The sequence below is a fragment of the Macrobrachium rosenbergii genome, chromosome 8 (genome assembly GCF_040412425.1).
Source record: "Macrobrachium rosenbergii isolate ZJJX-2024 chromosome 8, ASM4041242v1, whole genome shotgun sequence".
In the NCBI taxonomy this organism is placed as follows: domain Eukaryota; kingdom Metazoa; phylum Arthropoda; class Malacostraca; order Decapoda; family Palaemonidae; genus Macrobrachium; species Macrobrachium rosenbergii.
The window spans coordinates 36,602,973-36,627,935 of NC_089748.1; the positions used below are offsets into that span (position 1 = coordinate 36,602,973).

Below are 24,963 nucleotides of genomic sequence, written 5' to 3' on the forward strand. Positions count from 1 at the left end.
AATATTAAGATCTCATTTTGACCGTGAAGTTAAAAAGAGAACAAAGGATTAATGGCAATAAAAGAGAAGTAACGACTGGAGAGGTGTAAATGTGCATAATAGAAAGAAAGAGAGCGCTGGCTCTTTTTGTTTTCCTGTACCTTTTTGAGCTCTCTCTCTCTCTCTCTCTCTCTCTCTCTCTCTCTCTCTCTCTCTCTCTCGCTTACCACGTGGGGCTCGGCGCAAGATAGAGGAATATGGCGCGCGAAGTTAAGCACACGTGACGGCACCATTGGCCACTCCCCCAAGACTGCTCTCTCTCTCTCTCTCTCTCTCTCTCTCTCTCTCTCTCTCTCTCTCTCTCTTTTTGCTACACACACAGCTGGCGGTGGCAGTCTCTCTGTCTCTCTCTCTTTTCTGCTATACATAACTGTCGATGGCAGTCTCTCTCTCTCTCTCTCTCTCTCTCTCTCTCTCTCTCTCTCTCCAATGCTGGTGATAGCAGCCTCTCTCTCTCTCTCTCTCTCTCTTGCTACACAACTGACGATAGCAGTCTCTCTCTCTCTCTCTCTCTCTCTCTCTCTCTCTCTCTCTCTCTCTCTCTCTCTCTCTCTCTCTCCCTGAGCCAGCAATGACGTGGGCTTTCCTAAAGCATTTTCGAGCTTGAGAAAATTTCCCTCAGACGCTTCTTCCGCGTACAGGCGGCAGCCACCAACCATCTCCTTCTCCCCTTATCTCCGTCTCGATATAATCTTAAACGCCCATTTAATGCAGCTAGCGAAAGTTTTAAAGGTGTTGGGGAGTTTTGAATGGGACCGCCGCCGCTGGAAGAGGTCCTCATTTGCATAAGAACAGGTGCGAGAGAGAAGAAGAAGAAGAAGACTCGACGGTGAAAGATATGGCGCGGAAAATGATATTACCTTAGACTCATACCACAATTCGGCAGCGGCATTTGCGATGCCCTTTTGCGCCGACGGATCGTCGAAGAATGTCCGCGTTTTTTTTTTTTTTTTTTTCGTTGAATCACCTGCTTTGAATCTCTAGTTTGTTTCAAGGTGGTTTTTCGTAGGGGAATGGAGGCAGGAAGCTTTTAGTAATTGCTCGGTATAGGAAATTCATATGTTAACTTGTATGCTAATGGAATGCTTTCTCTTTAGTTTTCTGTAAAAGAAAACCAATTTGCTGGCTTTGACTATCCGTCATCCCGCAAATCTTAAAATTTACTGAGGCTAGAGGGCTGCAAATTGGTATGTTGATCATCCATCTTCCAGTCATCAAACGTACCAAATTGCATCCCTCTAGCCTCAATGGTTTTTATTTTATTTAAGGTTAAAGTTAGCCATAATCGTGCATCTGGCAGCGATATAGGACAGGCCACTACCGGGCCGTTGTTAAAGTTTCATGGGCCGCGGCTCATACAGCATTATACCGAGACCACCGAAAGATAGATCTATTTTCGGTGGCCTTGATTATACGTTGTACAGAAGAAACTCGCATTTTTTTTTTTTTTTTTTATACAGGTTACTTATAAATGTTGAAAGATGTTGATAGAACCTTTGTTTTACTGATACAGTCGATGTTTTCTTTCCTTTACTGCAGTCTCAAGTGATAAATTGAGGCTATAATATGATAGAGAGGGCCTCCTTTTGTTAAAAAAATACAGGCCTACCAAACGGGTGGAGTCATATGGATGAGTTGCGTCATCCCAAAGATTTCTTGAAAACAGGGAAAGTTATTGACGATTTTGTGCGTTGTATTAGTTTCAACTGAACAGCCCCAAGAGATTATTATCAAATTATTATTATTATTATTGGGGGCATTATTATTATTATTATTCAGAAGATGAAACTATTCATATGGAACAAGAACACAGGGGCTACTGAGTTAAATTCAAGCTCCAGTGTTGAATAGTTTCATTATTATTAGCTCCATTATTATTATTATTATTATTATTATTATTATTATTATTATTATTATTATTCAGAAGATGAAACCTATTTATATGGGAACAAGCCCACCACAGGGCCACTGACTTGAAATTCAAGCTTCCAAAGAACATTATTATTATTATTATTATTATTATTATTATTATTATTATTATTATTATTATTATTATTATTATTATTATTATTCAGAAGATGAAACCTATTTATATGGGGCATGCCCACCACAGGGTCCACTGACTTGAAATTCAAGCTTCCAAAAAATATTAAGGTGTTCATTCGAAAGAGGCAACAGAAGGTAATAGGAACTACAGAAAGGAGACATCAGACATTAGAAAAGAGAAATAAATCAACAAATAAATAAACAGATAAAAATGTAAGTCAATTTTTAGAATGCAAGGAGAATTGTTGTAGGACAGTGACGCGTCGCTTCTTGGGATTTGCAAGCAGTCGCATAAGCCTTTGTCTCTTTTTAAATATTCATTTGGGGAAGACATGGCAAACGTTCTGACGTCACTGTGGGCACCAGAAAATAGCAAAAAATGCCCCGGAGTCAATATTCCACACGGCTCAGCGCGTGTCTGATTGACAGACGGGGAAATAAACGGAAGTCACAGAACATTGATAAAATGTTTTTCATGGCGGATAAAGACGAAAAGAGCCGTTCACAAACTGGGAACGAGACAGAACTGAGACCCCATTTCTGGTTTTCTGTAAAAGAAAACTATTGTGCCGGCTTTGTCTGTCTGTCCGTCCGTCCGTCCGCACTTTATTCTGTCCGCGATTTTTTCTGTCCGCCCTCAGATGTTATAAACTACTGAGGCTAGAAGGCTGCGAATTGGTATGTTGATCATCCACCCTCCAATCATCAAATATACCAAATTACAATCCTCTAGCCTCAGTAGTTTTTATTTTATTTAAGGTTAAAGTTAGCCATAATCGTGCTTCTGACAGCGATATAGGATAGGCCACCACCAGGCCATGGTTAAAGTTTCACGGGTCGCGGCACATGCAGCATTATACCGAAACCATGCACCGAAAGATAGATCTATTTCCGGTGGCCTTGATTATACGGTGTAGCGGCTGTACAGAAATTCGTTCCCCATTACGGGTTTTAATAATAATGTATTAATAATAATATTAATAATATCTTTTATCAACGTGAGTTCGCGTTGTCACTGTTTAACTGAATCGTTTGATCATAGATTGACGTTTGACCAGTTGGTCGAACTCCTCCAAAAATTCCAGAGGTCCTTTTTCTCCTTCTCACACAGTTGGACCACCCTCTCCTAAAAACTGATTCATGGCGCAACCCCTTTGAGGTTTTCCTCCTGTCACACCTTTCAAACCTTTTACTGCCAATTTCCGTTTCAGCCTGAATGACCTCATAGGTCCCAGTGCTTGGCCTTTGGCCTAAATCTCATACGTTCCTATTCCTATCACGCGGCGTTTGATCCGCCGACGATCATTCCGAATATGGAATATTAAAAAAAAAAAAAAAAAAAAAAAAAAAAAAAAAAAAGAATAGTTGTTCTTCCAGACGACCTTCTGTTTGTAACTTATCGACGGGTTTATCTGACTTGGAACTTCGGTATCTGGTTTTGAAGGACAGGGTGATGAAGCATATTGCAGGCATATATTCACACCCACTTTTACCTTAGTCGGGGTTTCTAGTTTTGGGGAAATATTTTCCATGACGTAAAAAGAAGATATTTTGTCTGTGTGTATATATATATATATATATATATATATATATATATATATATATATATATATATATATATATATATATATATATATATATATATATATATGTGTGTGTGTGTGTGTGTGTGTGTGTATATGTGTTATATATTGTATATGTAATAGAAATAACCATGTATGTATATTATATTTCTTGATTGTTGTTATTACAATTACATACCTATTTGGTATTAAAAAAAGACCAGTAGTATATGTATATATATATATGCAAAATTCGTTGAATTCTATGGCTTTTTGATTATTGATCAACTTCTTATTAATTTATAGTAAATGGAACAAAGAGTTAATCTTCGTTTTTTTTTTGTCCATCAACTGAATTTGGAAGAACGTAGAAGTTTCAGAAAATATTGTCAAACTAATAAGAAGTTGATCAACAATCAAAAAGCCATAGTAGAATTCAACGAAATTTGCATACAAGAAAAACTTTGCCCCAAAAAGCGTATATATATCATCATTGGCGCTGTAACACTTCATCGCAATAAAAAAAAATCATATTCTCCTTTCCTACCCTCTTCCACGCCCTTTCCGCCCCTTACCCCCCCCCCTCTTCCCAGCAGCGTCGCGTGGACACTCCCCCTCCCCGCCCTCTCGCCCCCAGGGCTATGCGGGGAAACAGCTCCGGGGATGTTTGCATGTGACCGTTTGTACTTGGCCGATAAGGGCAGCTTCCTCCTCCCGAGGGAATCTACAGTTATATAGTATGGTTGGGGAACAGCGGCCTGGGATCGTAAAGGTTTTTGTAGGATACTTAGGATGGTTTTATGGCCGTTGTTTGTTGCTTAACCAATTTTGTTTTGAATTATATGTATGTATGTATATATGTATATATGTATGTATATAATTATATATATGTATATATATGTATATAAATATATTGTTACGAATTCGAGTTCATAACTCCCATTATACAGTGTTATATACTGCACCATATATTAAACAAATGGAAAAAAACACATCAAAACATTTTAAGATTACATGATACACAATTTATCTGTAAGAAAAGACATTTTAAAATCATATCATTACAACAAATGACGAATCTTCAAGCAAAACATAAAAATTTTCACAGCGATACATACAATATTTGTAGAATGGTTTTATATATTATAACACCTTATAATAATATATATACATATATATTTGTATATTTATATATACATATATTTATATATGTATGTATATATATATATATTTTATCACATCACCGTGAAATTTTATATGCAAAAACAATAAGCTACAATTTTCGTTTAAGATCTAATTCGCTCTATCTCGGAAATAATAGCGAAGGTATTTGTTATCTGGCAGACTCAATCCACCGAACAGCGAACACCAACGATTTCCGTATTATTTCCGAGGTAGAGCGGATTCGATACTAAACGGCATTTTATATATATATATATATATATATATATATATATATATATATATATATATATATATATATATATATATATATATGATATATATTGATCTTGATAGCCGGGTGGTCTGAGTCACTGTTTACTGCTGTTTCTGAACCAGGCCGTGGTTCGAATCGTGGCGGGCGCAGAGGCACTTATCAGTGTATGATTCCCTGGTGGTGTAAGTTATTCCCAAGGTGTAGTGAATTCATGTTTGTGAATATATTAGAGGTCACACACACACATACATACATACATACATACATACATACATATATACATGTATATATATATATATATATACATATACATATATTTGTATATAAATATATATGTCTTGTATGAAGAGAGAGAGAGAGAGAGAGAGAGAGAGAGAGAGAGAGAGAGAGAGAGAGAGAGAGAGTGTTGACACAAGGACATGACAGCAAATGACCATTGGAAAAAGGAAGTCAAAACATGACATGGGCATATTTGAAAATGACAGTGCTGTACTCCCGGCCATCACGATATACCCAGAGAAAGGACGTTAAGACCGCCTGCAATTATTGAGTTAGCCCGGGTGACCGTCGCCGTCCCCAGAGGCCGGACTCTCTCTCTCTCTCTCTCTCTCTCTCTCTCTCTCTCTCTCTCTCTCTAATAATTTTTTTGTTAAAGCATGAGTTGCAATCTTTACTGTTTCAGTCTTGCTGTCTGTCTCTCTCATATATATATATATATATATATATATATATATATATATATATATATATATATATATATATATATATATGGGTGTGTGTATATTGATAGCTGGGTGGTGAAAGTCACTGTTTATTGTTTTGGCAAAACTTAAGTTTCACTTTTAATCTTCATTGTTTGTTAATATCACCGTGCTTTTGATTTCCCTAGGATATTGGTTGATTGATTTGAAATGACTGGCGTCGCCAGTCACCAAGGGCGCACTGTAGATGCTGCAGGTATATCACTCGTTATTTGGTAATATACAGTAAGATAAAAATAACCAAGGTTCATGTACAAAACATCACGTGCTTACATAAATAACATCACACAGCACGAACGAACTGCCGCACATTCTTGAACTGAGCGGAGCTGGGACCCCGAGAGCCTCTGAGAGAGAGAGAGAGAGAGAGAGAGAGAGAGAGAGAGAGAGTCTTTCTGCCACAATCTAGGGAAGGCAATAAATTTCCTTCTTATGCCTACTGAGGAGACTCATATCGCCTCTTCTTGCTCGAGTTGTTTCGAGGAGTGCGGCGAGCGTGGAGCCTTTTATACCCGACCGTTTTAGAAGCGTCATGATAGGAGTGGGTCTCTCTGAGCACTTGAGGTTGTTTTTCCGTTGGGTTTGTTGTTGTTTTTCGTTTTTTTTTTTGCGGGGTGGGGGTAGGTTGTTCTTAGGATTCGTCCGTTTCTGTGCGTGTCTTGTTTTGAAGTGAATGTGATGTTTATGTCAGTAGCTATTAATGTATGCGTTCATCAGAAACTTATTTTGTCTATATTTGATCTTATAATTTGCATAAATTTCAAACGTAACTATATTAACTTAATTCATAGTAACTCTCGTATACTATTGTATGTGTTCATCAAGAGCTTATTATCTCTAAATCTGATATATTTATATTTGATTTTCCGTCCATAATTTGTACCAGTTTCCAACGTAATTATATAAACTTAATTATTAGGAAGTCAGTCACTCTTGATCGTGTACAGAAATATTGAGGTACTGAATATTTAGAATAACTTACTTTTTTGATGAGGCGTGTGAAAAAAGAATTCATGGAACCAGGCACGTATCAGGTAATAATATAATTAATATATACTTAATTTTCAGTGCGCGACTCACTGTTAACCGTATAAGAAATATTGAGAATATTTAGAGTAAATTGCTTTTTGGGTGAGGCGTGTGAAAAGCGAATTCGTGGAACCAGGCCTTTACCAAATAATAATAATAATAATAATAATAATCAAAGGTCATTATATATACTTAATTTGTAGTGCGTGACTGACTGTTTAATCATATACGAAAGAGATACTGAGTATTTAGAGTTAATTACTTTTTTGACGAGGCTTGTGAAAAGCGAATTCGTGGAACCAGCCCGGTATCACTTTACTGTACACAGTTTTCATTGCTGGCCTACTACTATTTGACCTGACGTTCATGGTTTTGCAGCGTTGTTTGTCAAACGTTTTATTGACACGCTGTAATACAATCTCGGCTTTATTCGCCTCGGCGAATATAACACTTAATAATGGTGATTTAACATTTGTCAAACACTGATGGCATCCGTCTGCCTCGTGAATGTCAAAAGTTTACTCTGAAACGATACAGCAACTGATTCCATAGAACCCCGTTATAAGGAATGTTGCAGGCTCTTTTGGGGAAGAGTCACTTTATTTGATCTGTCATGAGTTTGTGAGTACATGATTATGGATCTGAAAAAATAGCTGTATTTAATTTGTTCACGTATTTAATCGCTGTATTTAATTTGTTGGTGTGCTTTCCTTGCATTCATTGTATTGTTGGGTTTTGAGAATCCTGACTGTTATAATATATATATATATATATATATATATATATATATATATATATATATATATATATATATATATATATATATATATATATATATATATATATATATATATATTACTAAAGGACCTCATTCAAACTGGATGGTATCTAATGGAGTGTTTATTCAGAAAAGAGTTACAAGCTTTCTTGGACAAACAGTCCACATTTGTCCAAGAAAGCTTGTAACTCTTTTTGACTAAATACTCCATTAGATACCATCCAATTTGAATGAGGTCCTTTTTAGTAATTCTACTAATGCACAGAACAATATTGTGTATGTGATAAAGTTAATATATATATATATATATATATATATATATATATATATATATATATATATATATTATATATACAGTAAATATATACATGCGTACATACGTACCTACACACACACATGAATCACCATCATAAACGTGATAACATTCTTTGTGACTGAGAGGAGAGAGAAGACGGATAAATTATCACCTTGGCATAATCAGAGAGGGTTGGCTGGTGGAATGACAGCTCAGTTTTTGGACAGATCGAACGACCGTATGCCCCAGTCTAATCAGCCAGCGGTCATTCGCCCCGAAACCCTTCCTTCCTTATCAGCTCGCCTGATTGTGCGTGTGTGTGGACGTTGGGAGCCAAGCACTTGACCTCAGTTCATCTCGAGCGTGTGGTCTCGTAAGGTTACGCGGTTGTGCTTGCGTGCAAGCACTCGACTTCAGTTCGTTTCGTGTGTGGTCTAAGGTGACGCCGTCGTACTTTTGTGCAAGCATTTGACCGCAGTCCTACTTATGTGCAAGCGTTTGAGGTGACACTGTCGTGCTTTACGTGCAAGCATTTGGCCTCAGTCGAACTTACGTGCAAACATTTGACCTCAGTCGAACTTACGTGCAAACATTTGACCTCAGTCGAACTTACGTGCAAGCATTTGACCTCAGCCCTGCTGACGTGCAAACACTTGACCTCAGTTCAGTCCTATTGACGTGCAAGCACTTGACGTAAGTCGCACTTGCGTGCAAGTGTTTGACCTCAGTCCTACTGACGTGCAAGCATTTGACCTCAGTCCTACTTGCGTGCAAGCATTTGACCCGTGGAAAACGTTTGAAAGCACTCTTACATGCAGTACTAAATTTCTGACTCACATGAAGGATCGAACCCCGGTCTCTCAAATGAAAGTCCAGGGGCGCTACCGACTGACCCACACAAGTCATAAACGGGCACACTCTCAGGTAGCGAATGTGCTTTTCGGTCACCATGAATTGTTTTCATGCGGTTCTGATTGTGCTTTGCTAAGAGAGGATACTGTGATTAGTAAGTTTGCAAGCAACAGGCTCTCACTAAGAACCTAATCTGTACTCACGCTTAATTAGTTTTAATTATTTATCCACTTCAGTTACTATTTCAAATACAGTGATATCTTGGATCCTAATTTGCATATATTGAAATTTTCTCTAGTGATGACATCACTTCAGTATTTTACGTACGTAAGTTATATATATTGTAATTTGTTCATTTGGATTGAAATTCAGGTCTACCTTAGTGTATCTGGTTTGAGAGAGAGAGAGAGAGAGAGAGAGAGAGAGAGAGAGAGAGAGAGAGAGAGAGAGAGAGAGACTTACTTTCATTCCTAAAGTTTCATCATCACCGTGGTACATGGTGTTTTGAGAGAGAGAGACTTTGTTCCTAAAATTTCATCACCATCACCGTGACACATGGATGTTTTCCATAATCATTGTAACTTCATTATATTTTGTCCCTGTTGTCTGCATTCATCGTTAAATCATTGTAACGTTTACCGGCATTAATCTCATATTTTCTTAAAAACGTTTTTGAAACTAATCACATTTTTTCTTCATTTCAGGTGAGGCTTGATCTCGGGTGATGGAAATTGCAGGCGTTTCCATAGACGATTAGTGGTCTGATATTTTTCTGCTCTGCAAAAGGTCTGTGGTGCATGTTTTGAATTTCGATGCATTTTTTAAAAAAAAGTATGGGGGTGGTACTGGTTTGAATGTGGTACTGGTTTGAATATGGTATCGTAGAGAGTTATATATGTATATATATATATATATATATATATATATATATATATATATAAAACTCTCTATGATACCATATTCAAACCAGTACCACCTGATACCTTTTTTTAAAAAATGCATCGATATGAAAAAATGATACGAAATTATACTGGTTTGATTATGATTTTGTAGAAAGGCATATATTTATAGAATATATATATATATATATATATATATATATATATATATATATATATATATATATATATATATATATATATCAAATTACAGTTGATTATTTATTGATCTGAAAAATTGTACAAAATGATACTGGTTTGACCATGATTTTATATAAAGGTATATGTATATATATATATATATATATATATATATATATATATATATATATATATATATATATATATATATATATATATATATATATGTGTGTATGTGTGTGTGTTTGTGTGTAACCTCACCGCCAGTGTTTCCCTGAACTTCAACGCAGTGTGTAGTAAGCTTCAAAGCACCCATTCTTATCCTCGGCCGGTTTTTGTGATAATAGGAGGCACCAGGAACTCTCTCCTGATGCCGTGATAAGTTGGAAGAAGTCCTTTTGAGAACCAAACCGGAGTCGCATTGGTCGAATATGTAAATTGGGGGGGCGGGGGTGGGGTGGATATAGGAGGTCCTTTGGGAAATGGAAGCGGGAAGGAGGCCTCCCATTGGTCGAAATGGGTCACAATGGGAGGTATAATCGGATTAGTCCGGATACCCATTTTTATTGTTGCTTCCATTTTCCATATTATTTTTCTTATTTATTTATCTGTTCTAGACAACTGTTTTTTTTTAATCGTGTCTTCGTTATATTTTGTTTATTCGTCTAAGAAGGTCAAAAAAGGATTATAGAGGAAATTTTAAAATTTCATATATTTTCGTTAACCCTTTCGTTTTCGTATGGTCGAGAGAGGGCGCAGCGGTCATTGGTGGGCATCGGTATTGACCGAAGCCAATCAGCTCACTCATCAATCTCCGTGACAGGTGACCCAGTCACGCGATGAGGTTACAGTTACCACCATACCCATTTTTTTTTACTTTTTAATTTTTTTCGTTTTTGCAAAAATTAGTTTGTTTTTTTGGTCTGAAGAAGTTGGGTTTTGTGTATGTACGTATGTATATTATATACATATGTGTATGATATACATATGTTTATATGTATATCATAATACCCAACTGTACTGTATGAGGGTACAGTTGCCACCATACCCAATTTTTTTTTTTTACTTTTTACTTTTTTTTGTTTTTGCAAAAATAATTTTTTTTTTGGTTTGACTGAAGATGTTGGGTTTATGTATATACATATGTCTGTGATATACATATGTATATATATGTATATCATAAATCCCAACTAATAATTTATGAAATTGTATAGCGGAGACTTAAATTATCTAAAATGTAATGTATCTGTGTAGCTTTGTATTTAATTGTATTTTTGTATTTATTCTTTCTTATCTGCATACTATACTACTGTATGACCTTGAGGAGAAATAAAATTTATTAATATTATTAATTCGAAAATACAGGTTCCATTTCGATCCCTGGTTTTGGGTTGTTATAAGAAAACAAGGCCATTATTCAGACGGTACGATAACTTATGTTAACGAGTTGCCGATTAGTCAATATTACCCGAATTCACCAATCGGCTTCCGAGTTTTTGAGAAAACAAATATGTTTTTGTCATACCTCAAGGTAAATTTGGTTCGTGGTATCGTTACGTAATTCAGTTCACACGAAAGCCAAGTTAATAAAATGGAATTAAATATAAAAGAAAATCTATTTTAAAGGACGTTAAAGGATTCTACCATGTCAGACTGATTTTGAAACAGTCTTCTAATGATTGTAAGTCCATGAAATTACGTCCATGAGAACTTCGTCAATCTTTAAGCAAAAAAATAAATAAATAAATAAAAAATAATAATAATAAAATAGAATAAAAAAATTTACAAGTTCCTTCTAATGTCGAACTGACTTTGTTATGGTGTTAGACCGTCGGGACGCCACCGAGAGAACATTCGTTCTTGACCTTTAAGTGGAAGGCAGACATACCGCCATTTTTTTTTTTTACCCTCTTGATATTATAGAGGGCTTGAGCCTTGATATTTCGGCCAAAAGCTGCCATTGCTATATGTGGCAAACATGCAATGGTGGATGAAGGATTGCAACTTGGGGAGAGAGAGAGAGAGAGAGAGAGAGAGAGAGCATCAGGTGAGTTGGGGATAGGTAAAATATACCATTACAAATGTATCATTCAGAGAGAGAGAGAGAGAGAGAGAGAGAGAGAGAGAGAGAGAGAGAGAGAGAGAGAGAGAGAGAGAGATTTGAACACAGGAGGTTGCATGAAAGATGTATTGTCGAAAGTGTACGGGACACGATTAGGCGTAGTTATATAATTCACAATTATTAAGCCACAAATATCGTTTGGTACCGTTGGTACCACAAATATCGTTTGGTACCGTTGGTATCAAATTCGCCATAACTTGGGAATAGCTTACATCCGGGTTGGCCAAAAGGAGCAACTTGCATCTGAGTGGTCAAAATCGACTGTGTACCGGTGTTTCATAGCCAGAGGCCCAGGTTCGAATCCTGGACGGGCAGAAGCACTTATCAGTTAAAAAAGTCACGCGCGTAAAAGTGACAAAATTCCTAATTGCTTAAAATTAGAAATGAATAGTTAGCTCGAGACAAAATGCGTATGGGAATATACTTGTTTAGTTTTTCGTTTTATTATCAGTCGAGACAGAAATCTCTCCCTGTCCGTGTGTCTGTCTCACTCCCTAATACTATTCCTGTATTTCCCTTTACTTCCTCTTACTTCTTCCTCATGAACACCATCATATTCTTTGGAAGCTTGAATTTCAAGTCAGTGGCCCCTTTGGTGGGCTTGTTCCGTATGAATAGGGTTCATCTACTGAATAATAATAATAATAATAATAATAATAATAATAATAATAATAATAATAATAATAATAATAATAATAATAATAATAATAATGAAAATCTTTGGAAGCTTAAATTTCAAATCCATGGCTTGTTCCATATGAATAGGTTTCATCTACTTAATAATAATAATAATAATAATTAATAGGAAGCTTGAATTTCAAGTCAGTGGCCCGTTTGGTGGGCTTATTCCATATAAATAGCTTTTCATCTACTGAATAATAATAATAATAATAATAATAATAATAATAATAATAATAATAATAATAATAATAATAATAATAATATTTGGAAGCTTGAATTTCAAGTCAATAGCCCCTTTGGGCTTGTTCCATATGAATAATAATAATAATAATAATAATAATAATAATAATAATAATAATAATAATAATAATAATAATATTCTTTGGAAGCTTGAATTCCAAGTCAATAGCCCCTGTGGGCTTGTTCCATATGAATAGGTTTCATCCACTGAATGATGATGATAATAATAATAATAATAATAATAATAATAATAAATATAGGATTTCTGTCATGTCGAATGCGTCTGTCTGTCATGTCGAATACGTCTGTCTGTATCTACATATGCCTTTTAGAGTGTTTATCTTTGCTGTGGGAAGTTGAGACACTCCATTCTGGGAGACGGTTCCCCAGAAAACAAGCAGTAATGATCAACGGTTTTGCTGCGTCATTTTCCTGTAAATTTTTTTTGTGCTTGAAGGGGCTGGACATAATTTCATGGACTTAATGGAAAAGGTGGTTTTAAAATCTGTCAGACATGGTAGAATTCTCTGGTGCGTTTGAAACTTTTTTTTATTTTTGTATGTTATTTGATTTCATTTTGTTTAATTGACTTTCGTGTGTTAATTTCTCGTTCTAGTTTATTCTTCTTTCTTTATTCGTGTTATTTTGTCTCTCCATATTTCTGGTACTGCTTTTTGTTCTTAGTTTTCAGAAGTAGCAATACTATTTAATTACAGTGAAGGAAATTATGATACAAGTAAATTTCAAAAACACAATAGTAATAATTAAACAGAAAAAAAATAAATAGCAAAGGAAATAAAAGTGGAAACAAGACGTATGAAATGAAATGATAAGAAAATTAAAAAAGGGAAAAAATTGAATTAAAAAGAAATACGTATTTGCTTACTTATGAAAACATTTTTCAAAATATTTTCTACCATTTGTGTTTGTGATTGTTTCGTAATTTTTATGCAAAAATTTTGCGGAAAACAAAACGGTTTTTGTCTCTTTTTGGTTGAAATATTATTATTATTATTATTATTATTATTATTATTATTATTATTATTATTATTATTATTATTATTATTATTATTATTAAATCCTCTTACTTACGTTGGAAGAGGCGATTGGAGGAATTCCAGTGATATCAACAACGAGGCAGTGATAACAACGAGGAACATTTTCCTTAAGTACATCTCTCTCTCTCTCTCTCTCTCTCTCTCTCTCTCTCTCTCTCTCTCTCTCTCTCTCTCTTTTGCCCTGTTGGCATTTAGAAATGAAATTTATTCCAAAATTTAAATTCATAAGGGATTCAGAAAATAAAAGGAGTTGTGATGTTGTGACAAAGTAGACATTCTCTTCTCTCTCTCTCTCTCTCTCTCTCTCTCTCTCTCTCTCTCTCTCTCTCTCTCTCTCTCTCTCTCTCTACGATTATATTTATTTTCGTGTTGATTCTTATGTACCCCTTCCTTCCATTGTATGGAAATCTGGACGGAAAAGGTTTTAGCATTTGATTATAGAATTGATTCTAAGGTGCGCAGTTCGTAGTACTCATGCACGTACGGATGTATTTATTTACGTATACATGCGCTTGGTTACGTCTCTAATAAACCAGGCAAGTTCCCTGAATGAAGACGTTTAAATTTTTCACTTATTCAAGACATTTTGCCTCGAGTAAGCGAAACAATTTGTATATTTTTTTTTCCCCCCCGTGAAATTACTTTACGTAATAATCAAGAGAATGTTGACCCTCGCTCGAAGAAGTGGGTGGGTGTGTTGGTGCCTTTGTCCCTCAAGTTGGCACAGTGGAAGCCTTCGCTCTAGAGAGAGAGAGAGAGAGAGAGAGAGAGAGAGAGAGAGAGAGAGAGAGAGAGAGAGAGAGAGAGAATGTCTACTTTGTCACAATGTCAATATTTCTTTTATTTTTTTCTCCCTTATGAATATAAATTTTGGGATACATTTCACTTCTAATTGCTAAAAGGAGGAGAGAGAGAGAGAGAGAGAGAGAGAGAGAGAGAGAGAGAGAATGTCTACTTTGTCACAATGTCAATATTTCTTTTATTTTTTCTCCCTTATGAATATAAATTTTGGGATAAATTTCACTTCTAATTGCTAAAAGGAGGAGAGAGAGAGAGAGAGAGAGAGAGAGAGAGAGAGAGAGAGAGAGAGAGAGAGAGAGAGAGAGAGAGAATGTCTACTTTGTCACAATGTCAATATTTCTTTTATTTTCTGACCCTTATGAATATAAATTTTGGGTTAAATTTCACTTCTAATTGCTAAAAAGGAGGAGAGAGAGAGAGAGAGAGAGAGAGAGAGAGAGAGAGAGAGAGAGAGAGAGAGAGAGAGAGAGAGAATGAGACGAAGGCAGTGTCAATATTCCTTTTATTTTCTGACTCTCTTATGAATATAAATTTTGGGTTGCAATTTCACTTCGTGGGTCAGTGTGACCTGAGATCCTGTAAGGGTGTCGATGGAGCCCTTAACTTAAATATTCATTTGTGTCATACTATGGATCGTATATTATTATCATAGATGATATTTTTAGAACGTAGATATATTTCAAAATGAAATATTTACTCTGTCAGTCACTATGGTTGCATATACATGATATTTTTGAAGGTTTTGATTATATTTCTGATCCTGACAGTTTATTTATATATATCTATATGGTTATATATACAGACTTTTGTCTATTTTTGCATAATGTTCTGATCCTGAATTATTTATATATATATATATATATATATATATATATATATATATATATATATATATATATATATATATATATATATATATGTATGTATAATGTCGCAAAGACATGTTTTAAGAACATCCGATCGCTTCGCCACGTTCGTCCGATGTCTTATGATCGTGGGCGACCTTCCTTGCAACCCCTCCCCCCTCCTCTCCCCTCCTCGAACCGCAGTCTTTGTTGAGTTAAACCCTCCCCCTCCCCAACCTCTGCCGCAGGCACGTGCCCAAGGGTCGCAGAAGTCGGGGGGCAGGTCGTGCCAGCCTATATTTAGGGTGTTTAGTGCCATCGCCTCCTCCTCCTCCTCCTCCTCCTCCTCCTCCTCCTCCTCCTCCTCCTCCTCCTCCTCCTCCTCTTCTTCTTCTTCTTCCTCCTACACAGCTGACCCCCAGTATAGCATCGCAGCGCCCCCTCTTGAGTTTGGGGAACATTTAGTGAGAGTTCTGAAAAGGGAGGGAGGTTGGAGTCTCGAGTGTTTTTGAGATGGAAAATTGGCTTCTCCGAGACTCAATATTAATTGTTTGGCATCATTAAGCCTGAGGGATCCAACCTCAGTCGGTACGATGGTGATCCGCCAAAAAAAAAAGTAAATAAATAAATAAAAAAATAAGACTGTTTAGCCTTGCTGTTATTGCCTATTCGATTCTGTCCTCTGCCAAGGAATTGCTTAGTACTTTGTAGTAAGGAATTGCTTAGTGGACTCTGTGGTAAGGGATTGCTTAGTGGACTCTGTGGTAAGGAATTGCTTAGTAGATTCTGAGGTAGGGAATTGCTTAGTGGACTCTGAGGTAGGGAATTGCTTAGTAGACTTTGTGGTAAGGAATTGCTCAGTGGTTTCTGTGGTGGGGAATTGCTTAGTGGACTCTGTGGTATGGAATTGCTTAGTGGTCTCTGTGGTAGGGAATTGCTTAGTGGACTCTTTGGTAGGGAATTGCTTAGTGGTCTCTGTGGTAGGGAATTGCTTAGTGGTCTCTGTGGTAGGGAATTGCTTAGTGGACTCTGAGGTATGGAATTGCTTAGTAGATTCTGTGGTAGGGAATTGCTTAGTAGATTCTGTGGTAGGGAATTTCTTAGTGGACTCTATGGTGGGGAATTGCTTAGTAGATTCTGTGGTATGGAATTGCTGAGTGGACTCTGTGGTAAAGATTTGCTTAGTGGACTTCGTGGTAAGGAATGACTTTGTGGTAAGGAATTGCTTAGTGGACTTTGTGGTAAGGAATTGCTTAGTGGACTTTGTGGTAAGGAATTGCTTAGAATATGGTATAACACAGCCTGTTGTAAAGATGACACTAGGGCGGCTTCGAAGGGAGGTATAGGAAGATGGGCAAGTTAGGTAAGGGAGAAGGGGAAGAGAGGGGGGCGGGGGGCGCGAAAGGAAGGGAAGGGGTGTCCTCAACGTCCAAGTAATACCCTAATGGCAAGAGTTGTTTATCCTGAGGCATAGAAAACGTAAATATCCGAGGAATGTTAATGAGGTTTTCGGGAATTTTGTTCAAGCAAAGGTTGAGATGAGAGGGCTTTGCTCTTCCTGGGACGCCGTATCCGATTTCACAGGGGCCTGCAGGATACGAATACACGGCGCTGGATGGGATTCGGTTTTCACACGAGAGAGAGAGAGAGAGAGAGAGAGAGAGAGAGAGAGAGAGAGAGAGAGAGAGAGAGATTGTCAGTGAAATAGAAAGAGGTTGATAATAAAAGCAGAGAGAGAGAGAGAGAGAGAGAGAGAGAGAGAGAGAGAGAGAGAGAGAGAGAGAGAGGGTTGACAGCCAGCGAAAGAGAAAGAGCTCTACAAAAGAAACAGCGATAGGCGAAGCATTGAATGCCTATTTTGAAATATACATCGTAATAATGGTGAACATTAATATGAATATTTAATATTGATTATACATCACTTGAAGTGTAAACATCTCGTGAATCGAATTTGACACATCGGCATTTCAACCCTGTCCCATTGATAACTCCAGTACTATCAAAACTATCTCCTGCGTTCAAAACACATTACGAAGTTACGTCCTCCCAAACTTACCTTTTCAAACTAGGAAGAGTAATATTTAGAAGTCGACAGTCCCTTAGAACAAAGCTTAACACAATACCTTTTTATTATTATAGGTGCCTCCGCGGTGGTGCCACCAACGCGTATTGTACTCGTGTATATGAATAGATACCTGTCGTGTCCTTTCTTCCCCAATCTCTTATTTAGTTTTGGGCGTAGCAGTCTCGCTATGTTTAGTGACTAGTTGTAGTTACTAAAACGACTGCTATTTTGGTAGTAAACGTATGTTGAGAATATATGTTCACTGTTACTTCTTTCGAATGAACACCATCATATTCTTTGGAAGCTCGAATGTCAGGTCAGTGGCCCCTTTGGGGGTGGGCTTGTTGCAATACGAATAGGGTTAATCTTCTGAATAATAATAATAATAATAATAATAATAATAATAATAATAATAATAATAATAATAATAATAATAATAATAATAATCTGAACGCCACATTCTTTGGAAGCTTGAATCTCAAGTCATGGTCCTTGTGGTGGTGAATATTATTATCTTTGAATAATAATTATAATATAATGATAATAATAATAATAATTATTATATTATTATTATTATTATTATTATTATTATTATTATTATTATTGTATTTTGCTTAAAGCCAACACTTGCATACTCTAGTTTAATTTCTCGGAAAACGTGAGTAAAATATACTCCGTCGACAACTGTTCCGATTACCGCTTTAGAGCTCAGCTGTTAAAAGCCGTTTCGTGATTATAGACAGAAGAAGCTTGCGTGATTTTCTCGCTGTTTTTGAATTTGTAGAAACAATTCCTGAATCTTTTATTATTTCGGCAATTTTTGACATTCAGTCTTACGGAAACCTAGGTCAGAGTTCATTGAACTTGCTTTTAGTTGGAAATGGTTGTTTACAGTTGATTTCTATTTGTTTAATTATTGATTTTTGCCATCTTCTGTGGCAGCCATATTTTTAGTAGAAGTGCTAACTGGTTAAAGTTGTAGGATACCATTTGCATAAAAGCGTTGCTTTTGCATTTGGCTTGAAAATTCAGCCAATCGGTCCACTAGACCAGGTAACACAATGTTAGAATAGATGAGACCAAATTCAAGAATGTTAGAATACAAGAGACCAAGTAAACACTGTTGGAATAGACGAGACCAAGTAACACCATGTTATAATAAGGCGAGACCAAGTAACACAGTGTTAGAATAGACAAAACCAAGAACCAGAATGTTAGAATACATGAAGTCAAGTAACACAGTGTTGGAATAGAAGACCAAGTAACAATGTTAGAATAGGCGAGACCAAGTAACACAATGTTAGAATAGACGAGACCAATTAAGAGAGTAGACGAGACCAAGTAACACAATGTTAGAATAGACGAGACCAATTAACAGAGTGTTAGACGAGGCCAAGTAACACAATGTTAGAATAGAAAACCAAGTAACAGTGTGAGAATAGACGAGACCAAGTAACACAATGTTAGAACAGATGAAAACAAGCAACACAATGTTATAAAACACGAAATCCAAGAACCAGAATGTTAGAATATATGAGGCCAAGTAATACGTTAGAATAGAAGACCAAGTAATACAATGTTAAAATAGACGAGACCAAGTAACACAATGTTAAAAAAGGCGAGACCAAGTAACACAATGTTAAAATAGACGAGACCAAGTAACACAATGTTAAAATAGGTGAGACCAAGTAACACAATGTTAAAATAAGCGAGACCAAGTAACACAATGTTAAAAAAGGCAAGACCAAGTAACACAATGTTAAGAAAGGCGAGACCAAGTAACAATGTTAAAATAGGCGAGACCAAGTAACACAGTGTTAAAATAGGCGAGACCAAGTAACACAGTGTTAAAATAGACGAGACCAAGTAACAATATTAAAATAGACGAGACCAAGTAAGACAATGTGAAAATAGGCGAGACCAAGTAACACAATGTTAAAATAGACGAGACCAAGTAACACAATGTTAAAATAGGCGAGACCAAGTAACACAATGTTAAAATAGACGAGACCAAGTAACACAATGTTAAAATAGACGAGACCAAGTAACACAATGTTAAAATGGACGAGACCAAGTAACACAATGTTAAAATAGTTGAAAACAAGTAACACAATGTTAGAAAACACGAAATCCAAGCACCAAAAAGGGTAATGCACACTTGGAACTTAGCACGGAAATGTTAGAATAGAACTCAGCCCGTGCTTTCAGAGGGAAAAAAAAAAAAAAAAAATGTTCGCAGTCGAATCGGTCCGGTGTGTAACAAACCGTGCATTTTAGACAGTTGTATCACACCTGGACAGAGACTATTTCTCGTAAAATTTGTACGATTTGGTTTTTTTATATCTTGCGAATGAGCGTAAGCGAGATGGGACGCACACATGAACAAACACGTGTGTGTGTCTGTATGTATATATATATATATATATATATATATATATATATATATATATATATATATATATATAATATTAATATTTATATATATATGTTATATATTAACTGGATTATCATTTATTCAGAAAAACTGTTCTGTGCATTAGTAGAATAATATAAATACAGCTGAACCCCGCGTCTGGTCATTGTTCAAACTTGATAATGTGGACTGTTCGTCCAAGAAAGCTTGTAATTTTTTCTGAATAAAAGCATTAAATACCATCCGGTTTGAAAAGTCCTTTTAGTAATATACATAGATATAAATACAGCTGAACTGTAACATCTGGTCATAATCTTATTCCTTTGAACGTTAATAGACAGTGGACTGATGAGTCACGACTCCAAGAGCATCTATTGTATCGGCTCATTCTACGTAAATATTTAGGCTGTTCGTGAATCAGGGATAAATCCGGTTTCCGCGGATGGCATTTTAGTGAATCTCTCTCTATCTATATATATATCTCTCTTGTTAGCTGAATTCTTTTGCCTAAATTACTTTCTGGCTGTTTATTTGTTTTCGTTCATTTTTTTATACATTTTTCTATGTGATGGTTTTAACTTTGAATTTGAATTTTTATTTTTTATTTATTTTATTTTATTTTTTGAACGTTAATTTACTTTTTTTTGGCTGTTGATTGAGTCCATTTTACATACTTTTCTATATGATGGTTTTAACTTTCAATTTTAATGTTTTATTTAATTTTTTTTTTAGTTAAATTCCCTTTTCTCATTTATGATACTTTCTGACTTTTTAATTTTTTTTAGTTGAATTCCCTTTTCTCATTTAATTTCTGACTTTTTAATTTTTTTTAGTTGAATTCCCTTTTCTCATTTACTTTCTGACTTTTTAATTTTTTTCTCTTTTGTCATCTCTTTCTGACTTTTTAATTTTTTTAGTTGAATTCCCTTTTCTCATTTAAATTACTTTTTTAATTTTTTTATTTGTTCCTTTTTCGTTCATTTTTTTTGACTTTTTATTTTTTTAGTTGATGGTTTTAACTTTTGACTTTAATTTTTTTAAATTTTTATTTTTTTATTTATTTTTTTGTTGAATTCCCTTTTCTCATTTACTTTCTGACTTTTTATTTTTTTTAGTTGAATTCCATTTTCTCATTAACTTTCTGACCGTTCATTTGTTTTCGAAATTTTTATATATATACTTGTTTTATACTTCTGACTGTTTTATTTTTTTACGTTGAATTCATTTTTCTCATTTACTTTATAACCGTCCATTTATTTTTGCCCATTTTAGAGACACCTTTTCCTCACGATTGTTTTATTTTCCAAATTTAAGATTTGTAAAGAGTATTATATCATGAAGTTTTCTTATATCATTCAAATGGTTTACATTTGTAAAAATATTTTTAAGGCCATTTTTCCTTTGTTTTTTCCTAGTTCTCTACACGTTCATTTCATGTAATGGCTGTCTCTCCTTTTGCTAATGTAATGATTCTTAGTTCTCTACGCGTTCATTTCATGTAATGGCTGTCTCTCCTTTTGCTAATTTAATGATTCTTAGTTCTCTACACGTTCATTTCATCGCAATGGCCGTCTCTCCTTTTGCTAATGTAATGACATTCAGGCCTTCGTTGATTCTTCAAAATGTCTACATAATCGCTGATCATATTATAGTCGTTCTGTGACATTTCGCTGTACTCGAATGTGTAGCCTTTTATAACGTATATAATTGTTTAATCTCTTTATGTATGTCAAATTTATAGTGTCCTTTTCAGTCCATATACATGTACAGTCAATTATATTCTCGAGGCTTTGTCTGTCCGTCCGCACTTTATCTGTCCGCCCTCAGATCTCAAAAACTACTGAGGCTAAAGGCCTGCAAATTGGTATGTTGGTCATCCACCCTCCAATCATCAAACATGCCAAATTGCAGCCCTCTAGCTTCAGTAGTTTTATTTGATTTAAGGTTAAAGTTAGCCATAATCGTGCATTTGGCAACGGTATAGGCCACGCCACCACCGGGCCGTGGATAAGTTTCATGGGCCGCTGCTCATACAGCATTATACCGAGACCACCGAAAGATAGATCTATTTTCGGTGGCCTTGATTATTTGCTGTACAGAAAACTCGAGTGTTTACGATAAATAATAAAAAAAAATTTTATATTTCCTCATTATGAATCACTTTTCAGTAAGTAGGGAAGCCGCTTATCAGGGAATAACATCGACGTGTTATATCAACATTCAAAGTTTATCGATATTCATGGTTTACTTAACTAGCTGACCAACCCGGCGCTGCCCTGGAAAACTCGGAATGACAACCGATAAACATTCAAAAGTTGATCAATATTCAAAGTTTAACGGTGATAAATATGTCAACGAAGGGATATTGCACATAAATAAATGGCAGCATAAAACAAAGTGAAAGCTTGCATAATGTGGTGCTTTGCACAATCGGTACACATTGCTTCACGTTCCTTGCTTTTTCTTCGTACGTATTTTCATTCTGTTCCTTGTTTATTGTGCACAGTTTTGAACACACACTCACATATAATATATATATATGCGTATATATATGTGTGTGTATAACTGAATCACGAAAAATGGAAAGTCTTTATTTATATATATACTGTAGATATGTGTGTGTGTTATACATACATACATTTATGTATATATACATACATTCATACATACATACATATATATTTAAATATATATAAAAGATACATACATACATATATATTTAAATGTATATAAAAGATAAAATGTAGAGCAGGTTTTCATTGATGTCAACCTAATGATTATGACAAGTTTCTAAAACACATTCTAAGATATATTGAGAGAGAGAGAGAGAGAGAGAGAGAGAGAGAGAGAGAGAGAGAGAGAGAGAGAGAGAGAGAGAGAGAGAGTCTCAAGAAGTACCCAACTGAGCCTGAGGTCCAAGGAAATATATCTTTGTTATCCATTACAGATTAATAATAATAATAATAATAGGTCCAATAATAATATAATTTGTTATCCATATTAAAATAATAATATTAATAATAATAATAAGTACTGCGGCCTGATTGGGGATGGCGAGGAAGCTTTTACAGTTCACAACCTAGTGTGTGTGTGTGTGTGTCCGTGTGCGTCCGTCCGTGCGCACAAGAGGCGGAGAGTAAAGTAATGTGGTGGCACTTGAGTTGGGGTCATGGCGGGGCCCCACGGAACACGCCCTATATTTAGTAGGGGCGACCTCGCTCACGCTCCCTGCGGTGGCCTGAAGGGGGAGGGAAGGAGTCTGGTCCAGGGGTCCGCCTGGGACACATTCTCTCTCTCTCTCTCTCTCTCTCTCTCTCTCTCTCTCTCTCTCTCTCTCTCTCTCTCTCTCTCCTTAGGTTATGTTTCTCTGTCTCTCTCAACCTCCTTAGGTTCAGTGTTCTTTTTCTTAGGTTAATCTCTCTCTCTCTCTCTCTCTCTCTCTCTCTCTCTCTCTCTCTCTCTCTCTCTCTCTCTCTCCTTAGGTTCAGTGTTTTCTTTTCTTAGGTTATCTCTCTCTCTCTCTCTCTCTCTCTCTCTCTCTCTCTCTCTCTCTCTCTCTCTCTCTCTCTCTCTTCAGGTGCTGTTCTCATTCTCTCTCTTCCCGCAGGTTATGTTTCTCTCTCTCTCTCTCTCTCTCTCTCTCTCTCTCTCTCTCTCTCTCTCTCTCTCTCTCTCTCCTTGGGTTAAGATCTTGCAAATATCAAGGCTTACAGTTGGCCCACGAATGTCCAGCCTCGCCCGCTTCCCGGATTTCACCTTCGCCCTGTATCAGTTCACCCACGTGCTACAGAATGCATTTCTCCGCCCTCGTCCCTTGATTGGCGTTTTGTAGGAATTCAAGAAAGTCCGTTTTTAGTGGATTTTCGTTTCGCGCGATGCCGTGTTGACGCGGAATTCGTTTCTCCTTAGGTTAATTCTATGTCTGCCTTCCCGAGGGTCACAGTGGATGGCGTCCTTAGAAATGCGGTGGCGAAGGTGGTGGAAGGTGGAAGTTACACAGGCTTATAATTTGTGTATACACACACACACACACACACACACACATACACATATATATATATATATATATATATATATATATATATATATATATATATATATATATATATATATATATATATATATATATTATGCAGACGTACATACATTCATATACAGTATATATATGTATAGATATGTATATACATATATATATAATAATAATAAATACATATATATACATATATAAATATATGTATATATACACACATACATACATACCACTGTATACTTGTATCAGTATACAGCACACACACAGCACATACATAATATCTATTCTGTGCAGTTACTTGCACACACACACACATGGTCCAAATATTACAGAAACACAATTAAGACTTGACGAACCATGGACGTCCGTAACCCCCAGGGCATTCTGCATCAAAAGCAGAGCCAACCACTTCACTAACTCGGGATTTTGAGGTCCTTCAATGTATGGCTCTGGTAACTTGAACAAACAATGGCCTTGTCGGCTGTATGACACCCCTCAGGTGTGTGAGAGAGAGAGAGAGAGAGAGAGAAAGAGAGAAAGAGAGCATGAGTAACGAGGAACTTCCTTTATTTGCCTCCTGAGATTTCAAGTGGCTCAATGATTGGCTCCCCCTCCTTGACCCTTTCTTCTTGACCCCTACTTGACCTGAGAGAGAGAGAGAGCGAGAGTTGGTTGAGACTGCTTGGATTGGTCACAATTGTTTCTGCTGGGGAGATGAGGGAATTGTGTTGGTATTCATTGTTCTGAGATTGGATGGAGAATTTTTTTTTAATTATTATTATTATTATTATTATTATTATTATTATTATTATTATTATTATTATTATTT

At 36.0% G+C, this 24,963-nt stretch overlaps 1 protein-coding gene across 12 annotated transcripts in view; it reads left to right on the forward strand.

Moving 5' to 3' along the window:
- LOC136840709 (orphan steroid hormone receptor 2-like) overlaps window positions 1–24,963 on the forward strand; it is a 369,221-nt gene that overhangs the window by 144,342 nt on the left and 199,916 nt on the right. For 2 of the 12 annotated variants that reach the window (XM_067107524.1, XM_067107516.1), the window contains exon 4: window positions 9,505–9,586. The exons of the other annotated variants lie outside the window; for them this stretch is intronic. The gene's annotated coding sequence lies outside the window, so the exon portion shown is untranslated. The remainder of the gene's footprint in view (window positions 1–9,504; window positions 9,587–24,963) is intronic. 12 annotated transcript variants of the gene reach the window in all.